The sequence below is a fragment of the Balaenoptera borealis genome, assembly GCF_965194805.1.
Source record: "Balaenoptera borealis genome assembly, chromosome: 1".
NCBI lineage: Eukaryota > Metazoa > Chordata > Mammalia > Artiodactyla > Balaenopteridae > Balaenoptera > Balaenoptera borealis.
In genome coordinates, this window is record NC_138860.1 from 60,536,981 (window position 1) to 60,559,739 (window position 22,759).

Here is a 22,759-nt window from a genome sequence, read left to right on the forward strand (position 1 = left end):
TTCCTGTAATTGATATCTAGTCTCATAGCGTTGTGGTCGGAGAAGATACTTGATACGATTTCAATTTTCTTAAACTTACCAAGGCTTGATCTGTACCCAAGATATGATCTATCCTGGAAAATGTTCCATGAGCACTTGAGAAGAAAGTGTAATCTGCTGTTTTTGAATGGAATGTCCTATAAATATCAATTAAATCTATCTGGTCTATTGTGTCATTTAAAGCTTGTGTTTCCTTATTAATTTTCTGTCTGGATGATCTGTCCATTGGTGTAAGTGAGGTGTTAAAGTCCCCCACTATTATTGTGTTACTGTCGATTTCCTCTTTTATAGCTGTTAGCAGTTGCCTTATGTATTGAGGTGCTCCTATGTTGGGTGCATATATATTTACAATTGTTATATCTTCTTCTTGGATTGATCCCTTATGTAGTGTCTATCTTTGTCTCTTGTAATTGTCTTTATTTTAAAGTCTAATTTTTCTGATATGAGTATTGCTACTCCAGCTTTCTTTTAATTTCCATTTGCATGGAATATCTTTTTCCATCCCTTTGCTTTCAGTCTGTATGTGTCCCTAGGTCTGAAGTGGGTCTCTTGTAGATAGCATATACATGGGTCTTGTTTTTGTATCCATTCAGCAAGCCTGTGTCTTTTGGTTGGACCATTTAATCCATTCACATTTAAGATAATTATGGATATGTATGTTCCTGTTACCATTTTCTTAATTGTTTTGGGTTTGTTTTTGTAGGCCCTTTTCTTCTCTTGTGTTTCACACTTAGAGAAGATCCTTTAGCATTTTTTGTAGAGCTGGTTTGGTGGTGCTGAATTCTCTTAGCTTTTGCTTCTCTGTAAACTTTTGATTTCTCCATCGAATCTGAATGAGAACCTTGCCAGGTAGAGTAAGCTTCGTTGTAGGTTCTTCCATTTCATCACTTTAAATATGTCATGCCACTACCTTCTGGCTTGTAGAGTTTCTCCTGAGAATCAGCTGTTAACCTTATGGGAGTTCCCTTGTATGTTATTTGTCATTTTTCCCTTGTTGCTTTCAATAATTTTTCTTTGTCTTTAATTTTTGTCAATTTGATTACTATGTGTCTTGGTGTGTTTCTCCTTGGTTTTATACTGTCTGGGACTCTCTGCACTTCCTGGACCTGGGTGGCTATTTCCTTTCCCATGTTAGGGAATTTTTCAACTCTAATCTCTTCAAATATTTTCTCTGGTCCTTTCTCTCTCTCTTCTCCTTCTGCGACCCCTATAATGCGAATGTTGTTATGTTTAATGTTGTCCCAGAGTTCTCTTAGGCTGTCTTCGTTTCTTTTCATTCTCTTTTCTTTATTCTGTTCTGTGGCAGTGAATTCCACCTGTCTGTCTTCCAGGTCACTTACCCATTCTTCTGCCTCAGTTATTTTACTATCGATTCCTTCTAGTGTATTTTTCATTTCAGTTATTGTATTGTTTATCTCTGTTTGTTTGTTCTTTAATTCTTCTAGGTGTTTGTTCTTGAATTCTTCTAGGTCTTTGTTAAACATTTCTTGCATCTTCTCGATCTTTGCCTCCATTCTTTTTTGAGGTCTTGTATCATCTTCACTATCATTATTCTGAATTCTTTTTCTGGAAGGTTGCCTATCTCCACCTCCTTCAGTTGTTTTTCTGGGGTTTTATCTTGTTCCTTCATCTGGTACATAGCCCTCTGCCTTTTCATCTTGTCTATCTTTCTGTGAATGTGGTTTTTGTTCCACAGGCTGCAGGATTGTAGTTCTTCTTGCTTCTGCTGTCTGCCCTCTGGTGGATGAGGCTATCCAAGAAGATTGTGCACTGATGGGAAGGACTGGTGGTGGGTAGAGCTGGGTGTTGCTCTGGTGGGCAGAGCTCATTAAAACTTTAATCCACTTGTCTGCTGATGGGTGGGGCTGTGTCCCCTCCCTGTTGGTTGTTTGGCTGAGGCGACCCAACAGTGGAGCCCACCCAGCTCTTTGGTGGGGCTAATGGCGGATTCCGGGAGGGCTCATGTCAAGGAGTACTTTCCAGAACTTCTGCCACCAGTGTCCTTGTCCTCACGGTGAGCCACAGCCACCCCCTGCCTCTGCAGGAGACCCTCCGACACTAGCAGGTAGGTCTGGTTCAGTATCCTATGGGGTCACTGCTCCTTCCCCTGGGTCCCGATGCGCACACTACTTTGTGTGTGCCCTCCAAGAGTGGAGTCTCTGTTTCCCCCAGTCCTGTCAAAGTCCTGCAGTCAAATCTCACTAGACTTCAAAGTCTGATTCTCTAGGAATTCCTCCTCCCGTTGCCAGACCCCCAGGTTGGGAAGCCCAACATGGGGCTCAGAACCTTCTCTCCAGTGGGTGGACTTCTGTGGTATAAGTGTTCTCCAGTCTGTGAGTCACCCACCCAGCAGTTATGGGATTTGATTTTATTGTGATTGCACCCCTCCTACCATCTCATTGTGGCTTCTCCTTTGCCTTTAGATGTGGGGTATCTTTTTTGGTGAGTTCCAGTGTCTTCCTGTCAATGATTGTTCAGGAGTTAGTTGTGCTTCCGGTGCTCTCGCAAGAGGGAGTTTCATGGATATTTCTGAAGAAAGAAATGGCATTGCTGGGTCAATGGGTTAAAGGCTGATAACTATTGACAAAATTTCCTCCAGAATACGTTGTAACAATTTTTACACCCACCAAGTTTTCACAACCTCCTACCTTTTCATTTGGACCATCCACCTGTCCTCATGCAAACTTGTAGGAGCTCCATTTTGACTGCCTCATTCATCCACATCTTAATACTCTTTGTAGACACCAATCCCTGGGGATTGTCTACTGTCTGGGACATTCTGTAAAAGATGCAATGTTTGCTGATAAATGTGTTGTCCTCTCTCTCTTCAACAATATGTCCCCAATTTCTATACAGACAACAGAAATATATCCAGTTTTTCAATATATGGTTTGAACATGTGGATGTCAAACACTCAACAAGATTTATTTTTAACCATGAAAAGTTTTCCATTTCCTGAGGGCTTGGTGGTAGAGAATGGGGATATAAAAGTAGGATGGAAGTCATTTTTGAGGATAAAGCCTTTTAATTCCATATTCTGAACTGAAACATGCCAGTGGAGCTAAACCAAACACTTCTGGTATCATATCTCAAAATAGTTTACCAACATAGTGATAATAAAAACGTGTCTATGTTTAGGTTAGAGACCTTACAAAACACTTGAAAGACAAGTGGGGTGTGGATTAATATCCCCATTTTAAAAATGAAGAAACTGAGTTTCAGAGAACACAAGTGTCTTGCCCAGGGTCACATTGTAAGTGGCCAAACAGGGACTTAAACTCAGACCTACATTCCAGTTTGAGCTGACAAGAAAGACTGAGGCAGATTAAACAGCACAGTGAATAGCTAAGAGCAAGCTTGTCTTCCTTTCCTCTGCCTTCATTCATGTAAGAGTGAGCAAAGTACAATGGAAAGGGGTACCTTGCATGGGAAGAAGTTGGTAAACAGTTATTTCTTACATAGGTATCTGCTCCTGAATTCTCACCTTGCTGTCTTCTCTGGAACCACCATCCTTCCCAAGATCTTCTCTTGCAGGGATTGATGCTGCCACCTCAACACTGGACCTCTAGGGGGGCACTGATCCCTCCCACCCCTCACCCGACCATGATTAAGTATGAGAGAAAAACCTCAATGACCGTTTATTAACTAGCTTCTACGTGCCAATTACTGGGCTAGATTCTTTAATATTATCTCATCTAAACTGGAATTAGTATGCCCATTTTACATGTCAGGAAACTGCCAAGACTCCAGTAAGAACAGAATAGTCAAACATGTCTCTTTTCATCTTGAAGTGGCAAAGACGAGTGGCAGATTCTTTTGCATATTAAAATTAAAATGATGCATCAAAATGTAAAAGAAAAAATTAAAACAGCAAAATCAAAGATAATTCCACCAATCTAACACAACTATCTTTTGTGTACCGTCTTATTATGTGCATACATTTTTCTAGAATTTGCAATCGACATGTATGAAAATTTTATGTTCACTTTTAAAATTTATCATCAGAACCATCTTCCATGTTACCACAATCTTCATAATGAGCATTTTAGTGGTTGCAGAGTAAATGATATCCCCCATGGACATTTAGGTTGTTTCCAGTATTTGGTTGTCCAAATCAAATTATGTTTTGTGCTAAGCGTTTTGTTACTGTTAAATTATTTCCTTAGAATAAATTCTCAAGAGCCATATTATTGAATAAAAGGGTATAAACATTTTTTATAGCCCTTCCCACATGGTACCACATTACTAGGCAAAAGGGCTCTATTAATCTAAGTGACACACATAAGTAAGTGCAGAGTTAGATATTTTCAAAAGAAACCATGCTGTTTTCCATTCCTGGCAATTTGATGAGTTAGGAACCTTGAAAGACTTTCCACGTTAAAACAACCAAGATATTGAATAAAATATAAAAGCCATTTTCTTAAATTAATTACTGAACTGACAAGAAAATACAGAATCTAAGATCCTCAAAATGGATTAAAACCAACAACCCTGGAAAGTAAGTACTAAAGCTCTCCTTTACCTTGGGTACTGCTCAACACAGAAGAATACCACATTGATGATTTGTATCCTTCCTTAGTATGATATTTGTATCATATTAAGAAACACATGATTCAATTTGATACATTATTGGTGACATTAAGTTTGATCACTAGATTAAGGTGGTATCTGTCAGATTTCTCCATTGTAAAGGCACCTTTACCCACTTGTAATGAATAAGTTATCTTTAGGGTGTTACCTTGAAACTGTATAAATACCTTGTTCTCCAACCATCTTTACCCAATAGTAATATTATACATCCATTAATAACACTTGCCTGAAAGAAGGTGATTTTTTCCCCATCATTTAAGTACTGTCAAATTCAAACTGCTTGAGCCAATTTGTGCACTCCCACCAGCTAGGTGTGAATTTCCAATGATCCACATCTTCACCAAACTTGCTAAGGTCAGACTTACCAAGTTTTATCATTTTAATGAGTATGGGATTGTATTTCCTATAAACTGACAGATTTAGATGCTTGTTCTATATTCAGGTTCATTTATTTAGGCAAGGATATTTCATACATGATGCTGTATATTTCCTACTGTATCACGTCAAGAGGCACATAATGTCAGATTGTCAATCAATAGGTAAAAATATGGTCAACCGGATCTATCAATAGATATAATAATAAGGTTCCTCATCAAAAAAAAAAAAGAGAAAAAACAAACAACCCTGGTATCTAGTATAGCCTATTTTTTATGAAAAAAAGTTTTTTATATGTATGCAAAATGCTTAAAAATAATACTTGCCTGAATTGACTATTATAATCATTGCTTGCAAAACAATTTTTCTCCTGTTCTGTCACTTCCTCTTTATTTATTTTGATATTCTTCTGTAAACAAGGGCTTCCCCTTTCTTCTTTCTCTATGGGCTCATGGATTCTTTTGTAGTCAATGTGTTATAATTCATTATTCTCAATATTCTTCTCATGTTCAAATTGCCCCACATTTGGCCAGTGAGGATTATTTCAAGCTGCCACATATGTCCTTTAGATATGTTCCCATAAGTTTTTGAGCACTTGCTTATTTCTGGCACAGCAATAAATTCCAGGCTCACTTTGTGCTTTTCCTGCTCCAGACCTGGGGTCAGTCATTTCCCCAAGGAGAACTTGGTCCTTTTAGTGGAGAATAGTAATGAGAAATTAAGTTCTGACAATAGGTGTGCATATTTCTACTAGGATTGCCACTGAATCTAGGCCCTGTCAGACAGAGCTAGGAGATATATTTTATTAAGTAATGAGCTTATATGGCTATCTCACCATATAAGGGTTGTCAAATCCATATTTTAACTTCCCTTTTCCCATACTGATGATCTTAGTTCCCAATAACATCAATATATTTATTCATTTACTCAATCCTATAACACACGAAAAACCATTTCAGGATTAGTGTATCAATTTCACTACCAATAAAACCCTACAAGCTAAAGTTCAAGAAATTTTTTGCATTTCTTTTTGTCCTTAGAATATATCTGCTGAGCATGTACTATGCTCCATCGGTACTTGGATTGGCTCTTTTTTTCTCCTCTGAGTTTATGTTATCAATATCATTGCTATGTTATCAATATCATTATTGATAACAATTATTTCCTGTTTGCATTCAATTTTACATTTTTGTTTTTTCTACTCATGTTAGTTTATTTTTATTTTTTATTTTATTTTATTTTTATTTTACTGTGTAAACACGAATATAGCTCAAAAGTCAAAACAATATATAGTTATATAGCCAAAGAAGCCGCATTCTCTTCCACCCTATTCTCACTAACACCAGGAGAAAATCAAGTTCATTAATTTCTGATTTATCCTTCTTGTGCTTATTATTGCAAAATAAGCAGATGCATACATATTTACTTAATTTCCCTATTTTTATACTAAAGGTAGCACACTCAAGGAGTATATAGTACGCTTCCTTTAGCATTAAAAAAAAAGGGAAATAAGATAAATAAGATATGTATCTGTTTATTTTAAAATAAGCACCTTGATTTTTTAAAATTAACAATGTAATTGAATGGCACCCCACTGTATAGAGGGTCCATAGTTTATTCAATGTCTCCTATTTTGTCCATTTAGATTGTTCCCAATATTTTGTTACTAAAATTAGAGTATAATTAATAATCTTGTGCATATATATTTTTATATTGTTGGAGTGTATCTTCACCACAAATTCCTAGAAATTGGATTGCTTGGTCAAAGAATAAATGCATGTGTAGTTTTGCTAGATATTGCTGAATTCCTTTCTATAAGTGGGGTACTGTTTCACATCCACACCAGCAATGTATGGAAGTGAATGCTTCCCCTCAGCCTCACCAAAAGAGTATGCTGTCAAATTTTTGAAGAGACCCCCTTTTATATGGTTTGTCCTCGTATGGTCTCTATTCTCTTCCTTGCTCCCACCTCTCATAATCTTTATAGTTTATTTTGCCTTGTCAGGACTTTCTTTGATTCTGTTAAGTCTCCAGAAACAGAGCAGACTAGGAGTATATCATATTTGCCTCGGAATTTTTAAATTTACATTTTCGGAGAGGCTGCTTATTTGCAATGAGTCTGTTCTAAGACAGGGAGGTTCTGCTTCATATTCTTAGAACATCTAAACAAATAAGAACAGTCCTAAAAATAGTGAGCTATGAAACATTCACACTATATCATGCTGAACTTCACAAAAGCAAAGCCAAATTTCTTTTGGAACCAATCACTCCGCAAAACAAATCTCAATACAATATCTTCCTACCTTGAACTTTTACAAGATTACTTGCAAAAGGGAAAATGAATGTCCAAGCCAGCACCAAAGGTTGGAAGATAGATGTAAAAGATGACAGGAAAACAGCTTACGTTTCTGCTTATATAGGTAGGAGGGTGGGAGAAACTTATACTTGCACAAAATGTTTTCCTTATTTTTATCAACAGGACTATTTTCCATTAGAGGAGAACCAATGCTTATAGAAACACTTGTCTACACAGTGAGCCCTTGGCACACATTTTGTAATTTGCAGTTTTTCTGAGACTGAAATTTAAATTGTACACACAGCACACAGAAAGGCAAATATATGTTGGTTAGAATGCTCCCCAGGGAGTGAGTGAGTCATTTTCTCTAGGGCTCTGGAAGTCTTAATTATGCACACATAGTTTATGGAGAAAAGGTAAACGCTGTGCATTTATATTTAGATTGTTCCCAATATCTGCTATTAAAAATTATACCATAATGAATAACCTTGCGCATATGTTATTTTCATACTGTTAGAGATATATCAGAGAATGGTATTATAGGGAAAAAAGGTATCTATAATCAAGTAGACTGGGAAAATACCAACTTAGACAGATGTGGAACATAGTTCTACTCTGAAGGACTTCTCAGAGCCTTTAACATGCTAACCTGCATTAAGAATCTTTAAGAAGAGAACTATATTAAGCAGTGTTTTCAAACGTATTTACGATATTCTTTTCACATCTCTGGAAAGTAGTGTTCCATAGAACATATTTTGTAAACCACTGCTGTGGTGGCATTTATACAATTAGGAATTCTGTAAAATCTTGGTACCCATTTCAGAGGAAGGTCAAGTGTCTGCTCTTCTTCATTTTCCAGAATGTAATCTACCCACTCCAGAGACTCTGGAGGGCCTTATTGCTTTGCTATGAGCAGCATTTCCTATTTATTTTCCTTCACTCAATCCAGGATCTATTTCTCAAGGAATGGGTTTCATGACACTAACCTGGAAATTTCCCACCTGTCCAGGCTGATAGGCTCTTTTTTAGGATTGAGGCATTGCTAACAATTATTTATTCCCATTCTAAAGACCAGGCAAATTCTTAGTTGCTATCTGTCATAGCCAGCTTTGGCTGATCATCTCTGAATAGCTAAGTCTAAAATTAGCATTTCTAATAGTATTTTACATGGTACTATTTATGGAGTGACTATGTCCGCCAAGTGTTTTATTCCTTTTATGTCATCTATTTTTACTTAAAAAGAAAAAGAAACCCACAGCTTTATAGTATAGAAAGAATTCCCATTTTACAGACACCATACTGCTTTACAGATGATGAACCTGAAGTTCACAGAGACATGGCTTTACTCAAGTTCACACAGCCAGTTTGTGGCAATACCCAGAATGGTTTGTTTTGCTGATTTGACCAAATTTTTATTTTATTTCATGCTGCTTCCCAGTTATTTAGCAAAGTGGAGACCTTAGCCAATTATCTATTGGAGTGGCAGACCTTCCCTCTGCAGGCACCGGGGTGGGGTGGGCTGAGCTGAGACCAGAGGGTCCTCGGCTAAAGCCAAAGCAGGTCAAAGTGCTGAGACTCGCGCCACTGAGACGTGAAGGCCCTCCTCAGCTGCCTCCTGATCCAGGTGGGTGGGTGCTCGCCCTAGCTCTCCTCTCCCCCCGCCCCATGGAGAAGACAGAGCTGATCCAGAAGGCGGAGCTGGCCAAGCGCTATGACGATATGGTCACCAGCACTGAAGGCCGTGATGGACCGGGGGCGCCTCGCTGTTTAGGGCAGAGCGCAACCTCCTGTCTCTGGCCTACACGAACGTGGTCAGGGGCCGCAGGTCCGCCTGGAGGATCATCTTGAACATCCAGCAGAAAACTTACACCTCTGAGCAGAAGTTGCAGCTGATTAAGGACTATCGGGAGACGGTGGAGTCCGAACTGAGGTCCATCTGCGCCACGGTCCTGGATTTGTTGGATAGGCATTTAATAGCCGTTGCACCTAATCCAGAGAGTAAGATCTTCTATCTGACAATGAAGGGAGATTACTTCCGGTGCCTTGCTGAAGTTTCATGTGGTGATGATCAGAAATAAATGGTAGATAATTCCCTAGGAGCTTACCAAGAGGCTTAAGCAAGAAAGAGATGCATCCCACACGCCCCATCTGCCTGGGGCTGGCTCTTAACTTTTCTGTATTTTACTAGGAGACCCTTAATAACCCAGAACTTGCCTGCACACTGGCTAAAATGGCTTTTGATGCGGTCACTGAAGAACTCGATACACTGAACGAAGAAGAGGCGTGTAAAGACAGTGCCTTCAACATGCAGTTTCTTAGAGACAACTTTATGGACATCAGACAGTGCAGGAGAAGAATGTGATGCGGCAGAAGGGGCAGAAAACTAAGTACATGTAGGGTGTCGTCCTCCTTCCCCTCAAGAAACCGTTTTACAGTAAGTCCCTTACATACGAACCTTCAAGTTGCGAGCCTTCAAAGATGCGAATGTGGTTTGCATGTCCAGTCACGTAAGTTAGTTCACATGTCTGGCGTACATTGTGACATGCCTGCACACTCTACAAGTGGTTGTGCTTTTGTGTACTCTACTGTATAGTACTGTATAGAGTACAGTAGCACAGTATCTTTATTTCAAGCCCAGGATGTCTGCAAGCAAGCGTAAAAGCAGTGGTTATTGTAGCTGGTACTGCTGAGAAGAGCCAAGCGATAACAATGGAAGCATTGCTAGAGCTAGATCTGCAAAAGGACAACTTCATTGAACTTCCTTGCTGTGCAACATGAGGAGCTTACTAATGAAGACCTGATGGAATTGGAGGCCCAGAGGAAGGATGAAGAGAGACAAGAGAAAGAAGTAAGTGAAGAAGCGAAGAGATTCACGACGCAGGAAATGGCAAGGGGGTTTTCTTTACTTGAGGAGGCACTGTTAGTTTTTGAGGCACAGGACCCGAATGTAGAACGGTACACGAAGGTTACAGCAACCGTTCAGAATGCAATCCAGTGCTACTGTGTCATCTATGATGAGAAAAAAAGAGCTACTACCCAGACATCACTGGATCAGTTTTTCAAGAGGGTAGATGGAATTGAATCCAGCAAGGAACCAGAATATGTGCCATCAATGTCAGGTGTGAGTGGAATTGCAGCATGCCCTCCATCTCCTGTTGCTGACGATCCTTCAGCTCTACCACCTCCCACCTCTTCCCCCTCCTCCAGTCAGTAACTCTTCTTGCCTGGTCACTCGATGCCAGCCCTTGTATGCTAGCTGTTGTACTGAACTACTGTACTTTTCAAGGTACTGTACTGTAAGATTAAAAATGCTTTCTTTATTTTTTGTGTTTGTTTTTTATGTATTATTTGTGTGAAAAGTATTACAAACCTATTATAGTACAGTACTATACAGCCGATTGTGTTAGTTGGGTACCTAGGCTAAATTTGTTGGACTTATAATTGGACTTACAAATGCGCTCTTGGAACGGAACTCATTCGTATGTAGGGGACTTACTGTACTCAGCTCCTTATTTCATTTGGATTTCCTATAGCAAAGAAGCCCATTCATGTGTGTGGAATCAATTGTCTGTAGTCTTTTCACATTGCAGCTTTGGGAAAACTCTTTGATTTGTGTTTGTCTTGGCCTTCCTGGTGTGCAGTTACTGCTGTAGAAAGTATCAATAGCTTCATTTCATATAAACATAACTTCCAAATGCTTATGTAGAGGACTAAAAATGTATCTGGTATTTAAGTAATCTGAACCAGTTCTGTAAGTGACTGTGTTTTGCATTAATGTGAAGATATGAAAATGTAATTAACTACAATGTAAAGAGTGTTCTACATAACTTCTTAATTTCTACATTCCCTCCCTTACTCTTCTTCAAGGGTTTCCTTTCAGTAAGCAACATTCCATGCTCTTAATGTATTCCTTTTTGGTAAGAATCCAGAAGTATTAGATTGAATGGAAAAGCATTTGACATTTCTGGGCTGAGAGTCACAAACTGAGATGCCTCTTGTATCATATATGATGGAAGTCTTGTGTATCTATAACAACAGAGAGTTTCCTTATTTGCTCTTCATTTGCTGCTGTTTAAGTTGACAGCTTCCCTTCCCAAGAAAAATTCACTTACTCCTGCTGCCTTTGGAGTCCTGGTATTCACTGTACCATATAACAGAAGTAACGTGTTGCTGTCAGAATACAAGCATTGCTTTTGGCAAATTAAAGTGCATGTCGTTTCCTAATACACTAAAAAGGGGAAATAAGCTAAAGTACACAAGTCTGAGTCTAAAACTTTAGTACTTTTCCATGCAGATTTGTGCACATGTGAGAGGTTGTCCAGTGGTCTAGTGATTATTGTTTAGAGAGTTGGGCCACTACTGTGTGTTGCTAATCATTGACTGTAGTTCCAAATAAGCCTTGTGAAAATGTTATGCCCTATGTAACAGCAGAGTAACATAAAATTAAATTATATTTTATAAACCAAAAAAATTGTCTGTTAGACAAAGAAAATGCAAAAAATATATAGCTTTGCTTCAATTTTCTGAATATTTCAAGAGGAGGAAATGACTCATTTCTGACACTCCAGACAATCGCCTTATTTGTGTTTTATTAGTGGGGATTATGGTCCACTCATATCTGAGAAAGTGTTTCATTTTCCTCGAGTCAGACAAGGCTCTCTTAATTAAGGGAAACATTCCACTCTTTAGAATCATAAAGACGCTCCTATGCCAATTACCTTTATCCAGACTGACTGGAGGCATCTTTTTATGAGATAAAGCTGAGCTTCTTAAAAATGTATTGTTCATGTCTTCCTCTCTTTCTATCTATTAAAAGCAGAGACGAAGCCTTGTCGGCTTCGTGAAACTGCCCTCTGTATTCCTGTAACACTCCCTAGACCATGACCCCTGGGTTTTTGAACTCTGTTTTCTCTCCAAAATCAACATTGTTGAACAACGAAAGGAACCTCTAAACATCAAAGGCCAAGGAAGACAACACCCAGAGAGCAAGGAAATTCCATTTTGAAAGTCAGCCCCAAATCTTCTTCCAGTCTCCTTTCTGGACAATGCATGCAAGCTCCCCATTGTCAGATTTATCATTTCATAACCATGGATGCTCTGCTCCACATAAACATTAACTTTTCAATCTATAACACTGGCAAACAAGATGAAGGGGATGTGGCTTATTACCCTGACTCCTGTGTCTTACACAGATGACTGTCGTGTGTAGACAGGACACACAGAGGCAACGCCAGGGTGGCTGACTCAGGTGGGGTTTCCAGATTGGGATTCTTTTTTCTAGATGTCAAAAGACTGGTTTCTTACTTCTTTTGGGCTTGCACTGTCCAGTTTTGATAAGAAGGTTGTAACTTCCTAGAATTTGTTGGGAAGGTTCAATATATTCTAGTAAAATTTTAAGATATTTTAAAAAGGGTTTGCAGATGCTGTAAACCAGCGTGACTCTTTACTGAGATATCTTCTTCATGCCTTTAAACATAAAAAACATTTTAGCGATGCATCTAATATTTGAGCCTCATTATTTTCAGTGTGGATATGTGCCCCTAGAGGGGAGCTCCCTGCTATCCTGCGATCTGACTACCCACAGGGCTGTCAGCACAACGAGGGGTGTGGGTAAGCCTCATCAACCCTCTCACTTAGCTTCTCAGAGTTGGCACTCAATTTATTATTAGGAGATACTGAGTCTGGCAGCTTTTCTCAGATGCTTTTCTGTCTTTACATTGTGAAAAATTAAAGTGGAAAGAAGAGTGCACACACTTTTTTTAGGATGCCAACCTTTCTAAAACCCATGATGAAGACACATTAACAAATGTTTTACGTGTTTCAAGTGACTTCATTCATTTTTTCATTCAACAAGTATCTGTGATTGTTTACTAAAAGCCAGGCTGAGTCGGAGGCTGGGGATATGACGACTAAAAAAATACTCTATGAGAAGGCCATCATTATGATTTCCAAAATTACCCCCATTTTTCAGTACAAATTCAGACACCAGCAACTAATGGACAGTAAGTAAAACTGGATTATAGAAAACATCATGTACTGGAAAATGACTTCATACAGTGAATTGGCCATTCCATCTCTTTCTCTTTCTTAAGAACAACTCAGTGAAATAAAATTCCAATTTATTGTTGGACAACAGTGTTTCACACATACATCACACGGGCCAAAAAATAAACAGCAACCTCACAGACCAAAAAAAGGAAAAAAAAAAAAGAAGCTTTTACCTTTGGCCATTTAAATCATCTTATACAAACCAAGTACTTATTGTGCAGCTAAATATAAACACAAAAGATGTTACTAGAACGCTTGGAATAAGATTTTTTGTTGTTTTTGCTCTTTTTACGAGTGTATTTTTTTTCTCATTTGAGATTAGAACAAACATGGGCACACCATAAGTAAAGTCAGAAGTAGGGCAGAAAACACTCTGAAGGTTGGTTTGGTCATCTGAGATCATTAGAAATGGCTGACCCCTAACAATATGTACAAAAATACAAAATGTAAATGAAATTTACAAACACATTTTCCTTTTTGAAGAGCTTTCAAGAAAATAAGCAGGCACAAAAACAGACACATAGATCAATGGAACAGGACTGGAAGTCCATAAACAAACCCATGCTAATATGGTCAATTAATCTTAGACAAGGGAGGCAAGAATATACAATGGGGAAAAGACAGCCTCTTTAATAAATGGTGTCTGGAAAACTGGACAGCTACATGCAAAAGAATCAAACTAGACCATTTTCCTACTACATATACAAAAAAACTCAAAACGGATTAAAGACTTGAATGTAAGACTTGAAACCATAAGACCCCTAGAAGAAAACATACACAGTATGCTCTTTGACACTGATCCTAGCAATATTGTTTTTTGGATCTGTCTCAGGCAAGGGCAACAAAAACAAAAATAAACAAATGGAACTACATGAAACTAAAAAACTTTTGCACAGTGAAAGAAACCTTCAACAAAATGAGAAGGCAGCCTACTGAATGGAAGAAAATATTTGCAAATGATATATTCGATAAGGGGTTAATATCCAAATTATATAAAGAAATCACACAACTAAATATTTAAAAATCCAATTAAAAATGGGCAGAGGACTTGAATAGACATTTTTCCAAAGAAGACATGCAGATGGCCAACAGACACATGAAAAGATGTTCAACACCATTAATCATCAGGGAAATGCAAATCAAAACCACAATGAGACATAACCTCACACCTGTCAGAATGGCTATCATCAAAAAGACAACAAAGAAATGGCAAATGTTGGTGAGGATGTGGAGAAAAGGAAACGCTCATACACTGTTGTTAGGAATGTAAATTGGTGCAACCACTACAGAAAACAGTATGGAGGTTTCTCAAAAAATTAAAAATATCATTAGAAATATCATATGATCCAGCAATTCCACTTACGGGTATTTACCCAAAGAAAACAAAAACAATAATTTAAAAAGATATATGCACCCCTATGTTCACTGCAGCATTATTTATAGCAGCCAAGATATAAAAGCGACGTAAATGTCCATGGATAGATGAATGGATAAGGCCTAGTACACACACACACACACACACACACACACACACACACACACACACACACACACACACACACACACACACACAATGGAATATTACTCACCCATGAAAAAGAATGAAATCTTGCCATTTGTGACAGCATGGATGGGCCTAGAGGGCATTATGCTAAGTGAAATAAGTCAGAGAAAGACAAATACTACATGATTTCATTTATACCTGGAATCTAAAAAACAAAACAAATGAACAAAGAAAACAAAACTTAAGAATAGTAAGAAACAGACTTATAGATGCATAGAGCAAACTGGTGGTTGCCAGAGGAGAAGGAGGCAGGGGGTTAAATGAAATAGGTGAAGAGGATTAAGAGATACAAACTTCAAGTTATAAAATGAGTAAGTTACAGAGGTGTAATATGTACCATAAGGAAGAGAGTTAATACTGTAACGATTTTGTATGGTGACAGATAGTTACTGGACTTGTGGTGATCATTTCATAATGTATTTAATTGTTGGATCACCATGTTGTACACCTGAAACTAACACAATATCTTACAGTCAACTACGTTTCCATTTAAAAAAAAAAAGAAGAAAAAAAAGCAGGGCCTTAGAAATTTTGGTTCTTTTTTCCTTCCCTGTTTCAAATTCATGTTACGGTTTTGGTCAGGTAACAGACAAGACGTGTCATCCGTGGGCATGTTGCCCAAGGTGGGCTGACTGGCGGGACTCTGTCCAAAGGTGACCATGTTTAGATTCTGACACAGAATGGTGAATAGGTCACAGTGGCTTTTTTTGTATTGTATTGTATTATTTGTTCATTTTCTTTTATTTATTTATTTTTAAAATAAATTTATTTATTTTATTTTATTTTTATTTATTTATTTTTGGCTGCATTGGGTCTTTGTTGCTACGCATGGGCTTCCTCTAGCTGCGGCCAGTGGGGGCTACTCTTTGTTGCAGTGCACGGGCTTCTCATTGCGGTGGCTTCTCTTGTTTCCGAGCACAGGCTCTAGGCACGTGGGCTTCAGTAGTTGCGGCACTCAGGCTCAGTAGTTGTGGCTCGCAGACTTAGTTGCTCCGTGACATGTGGGATCTTCCCGGACCAGGGCTCGAACCTCTGTCCCCTGCATTGGCAGGCGGATTCTTAACCACTGTGCCACCGGGGAAGCCCTATTCTTTTTATTTTTAGTGTAACTTTTCCTTTTTTGCTGTGTAGTCCCCCTCGTCAGTCTCCTGCTCTTGGTATCAGCATTGTCATCCTCATCATCTTCAACTGCCCATTTGCATGTAGCTGCCTCAGCCTCTTCATCTTCCTCTCCATTCTCTTCTTCACCATGTCTTTCATCCTCCTCCTCTTCCTCTTCCTCATCACTTTCTTCCTCTTCTTCACCTACATCTTGCTTCCTATTTTTCTCATTAGCATTCCCACTAGCAAGTGTGGCTCCTTTATTCTCCCCCTCTCCACAATTTCCTTTTTCTCCTTCAAATCCTTGGTGGTGATCTTGCACCTGGTGACTATGGCTATGCCTGACGTCGTGGGGCATGACAGTGATTCCATGCAGTGGATTAAAATTGTTCAGTTGTTCAGTTAGTTATAGCAGAGGCAGTGTGGTAGCCAAGAACATAGACTTTGAAGTCAGTTAGGTCCTAGTTCTACCTCTTACAGGCTATGAGATCTCAGCCAAGTTATTTAAACTCTCTAAACCTCAGGGTCCTCATCTGTAAAATGGGGATAGTAACACCTAGTTTCTAATGCTGTTATGATGATCAAATGACATGGCATATTTAAAGTTCTGGTGTGACATGGCCAATTAATGATAGTTGCTAGATTAAAAGTAATAATTTTATTCAAGTAGTAGGATTGACAAAATGAAGTGTCTATGTATGGGATATCAGTTCACAGAGTGAAGGAGCAAGTGTGATATAAAAACTAACAGGGTTGGGTTATTCAGGAAAGATGACTGCTCAGGGGGTATGGGTGGGATGATGTATATAATGTATACATTTAATCCCCACTTATATTTAATCCCCACTTAAAGGTCTGGAACATCCTTGGATTCAGGGAATTAGTCCCACTTCTAAGCAGAGGAGATATAATAAGCACCAAGTCAGAAAGCACATCACAACAGAATTGGCCTTAGCACACCAGCACTAATTTAGGCTAGCCATGCAGCTAGGTCCTGGATTGCATCTCTGTGACCAAGTGCCTGCTCTGGTAGGCAAAATGCTAAATGTGTCCTCCTCAACCCCTACAACTTCCCATCTCCTCTTTGATTATCCAATCAAACACTAATCTAGGTACTGCTGGGAAGGGATTTTGCTGATGGAATTCAGTTATTAATGAATTGACCTTAAAATAGGGAGATTATCCTGGATAATCTGAATGAGCCCAGTGTAATCACATGAGCCCTTAGTAGTAGAATTGGAGGCAGCAGAGTAAGGCAGAGAGATGTGGCAGAAGTCATAGGCCAATGAACGATGATGCAGAAGGGGAAGTTGGAGAGATTTGAGGAGAGGGGCTCAAACTGCCATTTTGGACAGCGAAGAGAGCCATAAGCCAGGGAATGAAAATGGCCTGAAGAGGATGAAAATGACTCCTGGCTGACAGCCAGCAAGGAAATAGGGACCCCAGTCCGACAACCACAAGGAACTGGAGTCTACCAACAATTTGGATGACCTTGGAAGTAGATTTTTCCCAGACTCTCCCAAGAAGAGCCCAGCTGGCTGACATCTTGACTTTGGGAATGTGAAACCCAGAGCAGAGAAACCAGCTGAGCCAACCTGTACTTCTGACCTACAGAAACAATGAAATAATAAATCTGGGTTGTATTCAACCATCAGATTTGTAGCAATTTGTTACAGCAGTGATAGAAAACTTACATGCCTATTTTGTCCCAATACAGCATACAGATCATCCTTTAAAAACCCAGGTCAAATCATGTCATTTCCAACCATAAGCACCTGCATCTCTTTGTGGAGGGCTTTCTCTGGCCTCAGGAATCCACTTGGAAGAGCAGGAGAATTAACCATGCCCTCCTAGGTTCAGCCCCTAGCCAATGACGGACTGGAATCGGTAGATGCATCCCTCAGCTCCCTCACCACTCCTTGGGGATACTCTGAGGTGTCTCCCAGAGTTCTCTTGTGGGACTGAGTCTTGGTTCCCACAGTGGTAACCTGCTGATTAGCACACCCTTTACTAGATTTGTCCCTTTCCCTGTCTCACTTCCTTACTCCCTTACTAGTGCTTCCTGGGATCACCTCCCAAATAAATGACTTGCACCTATGTCCTTGTCTCTGGGTCTGCTTCAGAAGGAACTCAACCTAAGACACTGAACTTACGAGCTGGCTGGAGGTACAGGAAGCCAAGCAGGTTGCTATAACATTTTTTTTTTAATGTAAAAACTAAGGTATATCTACCTTCTGAGGTTTCAATCTGAGCAGGCATGGAATCAACACAAAGGACATGGGCTTTAGGATAACACAGGCGTGGATTTGAATCCCTGCTTGACCATGTATTAACTGAAAAAACATAGGCAAGTTACTTAACCTTTTGAGGTCTGTGTTTCATCCTCTGGGAAATGGAATTAATAATATCTACCTTTCATTTTGTGAAATTTGTATGAAGTAATGCACGTAAAGTGCACACACAGTAGGCACACATATATACCAATAATATATATGGTATCATTATTAATTATTAGCTAAAAATGTCACGGCAAGGAAAAATAAAGAACACTTGGATTTAAATTAGTCTCTTCCTGTATTTACATGTTATATCATAGTATGTTACAGCCGGCAGGGACTGTAGTCAAACACCTTTAGTTCTAGATGGGAGATCTGAGACTTAAAGAGGCCAAGAAGCTTGCTCCAATTCACAGTGTTGGTGTTAAACTGAAGATTTCTTGGATAGTACATTCACAGGTTCAAAAATTAAAACAATATACAAGGGAAACAGCAGATCTTTTTATTCAAAAAGTGACGAGGCCAGATTTTTCTACATAAGACACTGAGAGCAAAGCTAATAATAATCCTTTAGGAAACTTCTGATTACAAAACAAGCAGCACGATGGCCAAGGAAAACAAGCAAGGAAGCTTTTCTAAAATCCAGGGGTATTTTCCCCTCTCTGTTAACAACTGACGGCAAACAGTCTGGCTACGTTCAGGAAGGGCTCTGTCAATTTACCAGCCCATCTGCAATTATTTCTTCTGCTTTGGGAATTCACCGCTGGAGTTGGCTCATTTTGAAGATATTCCCACTGTTAGTTCTTGGATTCCAAAACAGAAAACGGAAGCTTCAAGATAAGGTGCTGCCAAGCAGGAAGCAAGGAAATACATTAGAACTGAACTCTCAGAATCATGCCAGAAGTTCAAAAAGGGAAATTAGTGGAAATTACAGAGTCCTCTTGAATCAGACAAGAAAAGAGACTAACTTAATGTATATCGACTTATGGTACTTCTTTAGAGCTATTCTCTTTCTTTGGTTAAAAACCATTTACTTTCCATGTACGAGAAGTCAAAACATCGACTCATCCTAAATATTTTCTGTATTTGCCCAACACTGTTACAAATGGTGCCTCTAGTCTTCCAGTAGAGAGGGTGTCAGTAACTGTAGTGACATTTTGGTCAAAATCGTACTTAGAGCTGAGCACCAGCCATGGGGTCTTCATGATATTCTCTCCCAAATTAGGTGACCCTGGGCCAATATATCTCAAAGTGTGGTAGGATTTGGGCGTCTGTATCAGAATTACCTGAATATTCATTTAAAGTACGGATTCCTGGTCCCAACAACAGACGGACTGAGTCAGAGTCTCTGAGCATTGGACCTGAAGATATACATTTTAAATGAGCTGCTCAGGTGAGTCTTCTTCATATGACAGAAGTCTGAGAACCCCACTTCTCCCTGGGTGTGGGAGTGCAGACAGAGAGCCCAGGTCTCCTACTTGACCCAGGTGTTCTGAGATAGCTACGCATCCAAAGAAGTGTACATGCCTTTCTGGAGAATGACTTCAGAGGGAACCAGACTAATTTTCTATCAAATATGCTTATGTTTCAGTCAAGCAAGAAATGCCATTCTACACCGTGATGGCATATTGTTATTAATTTTATTTCACAATTTTGGGTGTGCAAGAAATATCATATTTGTATTCTGCAAAGAGTATTGAATCTTTATTGGGATTTCTTCTCCCTACCTCAGACTCTACAGAAGTACTTTAGATGTCAGCAGAGTCGAATCTGGGGGGAAGTTACCAAAGCTTTCAAAAATAAGCACCTAGCGACACTGCCCAGAGATGAGGGAACCAAGAACCTCAGGAAGGCCACTGCCCATGCTTCATAGTTCCCTTCAGCACTGAGGAACCAAAGCTAAATTCACACTTTAATAGATGGTCTTGCCACAGGTGCGTATGGCCAGTGCTACTTCCCATTAAACCCAATAATCTCCTGTCCGTGGCTTTTATTTGTCCCTATCTATGGAATACGAACAGGATGGCCTTGAGTGACACTGTGACATTTGCCTTGGGAACCCTAACCTTCTCTTTCTGGCTTTCCCTCACTCCCTCAGGGATGTCCCATCACCATAAAGGTGAGAATGAGTTGGCCTGGGCACAGAAGCAAAAGCGGTTAAAGTCCCTGGTGTCCCATTACAGGACGTGGAGGAGAGGCCAGGGCTCTTCCAGGAAAAGAGATGATAAAGCCAGGAAGGGTGGCACCTCAGAGACAAAATAGCCCTGGTGGTGGAGCCTGGGGTGTGCCTGTGTTTGCAGCATCTTCTTTCCTTTTCTCTTTGCCTCTCCAAGTTGGAGATTGTAACGGGTGTCCATATGAGGCCAGGGTTGAAAATGGAGCAGTCCAGGGACAGCCGGCTACATCTTCTGAGCTTGGGAGACTCAACAGGGCCTTGAGGGACCTCTAATCAGCCTGCTACTTGGGACATTAGGTTTATTTGAGGAAGAGGAGATAATATTCAATGCCCCCAGTTATTCAATGCTCACCTAATTTCCTCTTCAACTCATTCTTCCATCCCCAAAATGAGGGTGCCCCTCATCAGATCAGAAAAAGCAGGTGAAGAAGCTACAGACCAGCTGTCAGCCCCTCACAGTGCTGGCGTCTCTCTATGAGAGGCAAACTAGGTCTGTCTATGACCTCTTCAGCAACCCCGGAGCCTGAAGAAAGCCCCTCAGCTCCTAGCAGCCAGGTACATGATTTGTGGTCCCAACCTCAGATGGCAGGGATGTGGAAAATATTCTGGGAGAATGCAGGATAACTATAAGGGTGAGTGAGTTTGGAATGTTACACCTCTGGTAGTGACAACAACAACACTAATAATAAATTACCTTTACTCACAATCTCTTTGACTCCTTATTTCTCTTATCCTTCTTTTTTGGTATTGGGTTCTGTCCCTGAAGTTCTCTCAGTGTAAATTTAAAATAATGATTTCACCCTTTAGCCATAGGGAGATCTGCTTTTGAATCAGGATCTCCTGGAAAGTGTGACCTAGGGATCAAAACTTTTCCTAGGTATAGCTCAGCCTGCCTTGCTTGTATCTTCATCCACTTTTCCCCCATAGCTGAGAACCTAGGGTCCTTTTTCACTGCATTGTCTGTCTACTGCTTACTGCCCCTTGGTTCCCTTCCTGCCTTTATGTCTTGGAAACCAGGACACAGCCCTCTTGGTGGAGAGCTGGGATGGTCACATTGCTCTTGGGAAGAAGAGAGAGATTGGAGACTTGGGAAGAACAGGGAGGCTCGTCGTGGGGCAAAATAACAAGAGAAACTATGGTTTGGGATAGCAGTTAAGGAAGCTGGCTCTGGAGACTGACTGCCTGGGTTTCAACTCCTTAGCTCTGTGTTTTTGGATGAGATAGGTATAATCCTTGGTTCCTCAATTTCCTCCTCTGTACCATGGGGATGATAGGAGTGCCTATTTCATAGGCTGTTGTAAGAATTAAATAATCATCTAGATGAATATGCAAAAAAGCTTAGAACAGGGCCTCGCACATAGTAAGTGCTCAGTAGATGCTACAGATTATAACTGGGGCGGTGGGGGGGGGGGGGGGGCGTGTCCAGGACATATATTTGTAAATGAAATAGGGACTGTACCACCATTGGGGCTATTTTTAGATACTTGTGAAAGGAAAGAGACAAACTATAAACTTAATTTAGTTATGAAAAATCATAATAGTAAATGTAGTTATCTAGGGCTGTATATGACTAATTTCCATCTTCAAAATAATTATTAGGTACTTTATTAGTGTGTCAGATAAAATTTAAGATCTGCCTACAGTACGCATTTTTTAATGGCAAATGATATGTTCGCAACTTATTAAAAAATAAAATATAGACAGATTATGTATTAACCCAGCTTCACATCCTTCTCTAAAATCTAAATAAACACTTGTAACTGACTGCTCTTCCACATTTACTGAGCCATAGCGACCACATTACATAAGTAAAGTCTGATTAAAAAAAATAACGTCAGTATCTAGAAAATATAAGAGAGCGGGAGGTAGATGATAACGTCTCTGTTCAGAGCTGGGCAGTTTTAGGAGTTAAATTAGCTAACTGGGTTATTTATTTAATTTTTAAAATCAGTTGTACTCATTGGAATTTTTCTTCTCTTTGCCTGTTTGGCTTAGGTCTTTATGTACATAGAAAGAGCCAGGGCTACCATGTCTAATGAGACAAATTAACCTGTTATTCCCCGCCTCATTCCCCTGCCACTACTACTTCATGCCTGCTTAGAGTACATTCTTAGATGTCCTATTCTAAAAAGCTGTAATTATAGAATATTAGCTTCACTTGATCTCTACAGAACATGGAAAGTAAAAGATTCCCATTTACTGTCTCTACTGTTTGAATTAAACAAGATGCAGAGATGGGCAATGGTGATTGTATATAACTGCCCAAAAGAAATGCCAGTATAAACAGCAGGAAT

The 22,759-nt window shown here is 39.6% G+C and overlaps 1 protein-coding gene and 1 pseudogene across 2 annotated transcripts in view; both read left to right on the forward strand.

Annotated features, from left to right (window-relative positions):
- SELL (selectin L) overlaps positions 1–22,759 on the forward strand; it is a 126,536-nt gene that overhangs the window by 59,738 nt on the left and 44,039 nt on the right. The window lies entirely within an intron of this gene.
- On the forward strand, positions 604–21,832 carry LOC309633012 (14-3-3 protein theta pseudogene; annotated as a pseudogene). Its single transcript has one exon. The product of its transcript is annotated as a 14-3-3 protein theta pseudogene (transcript).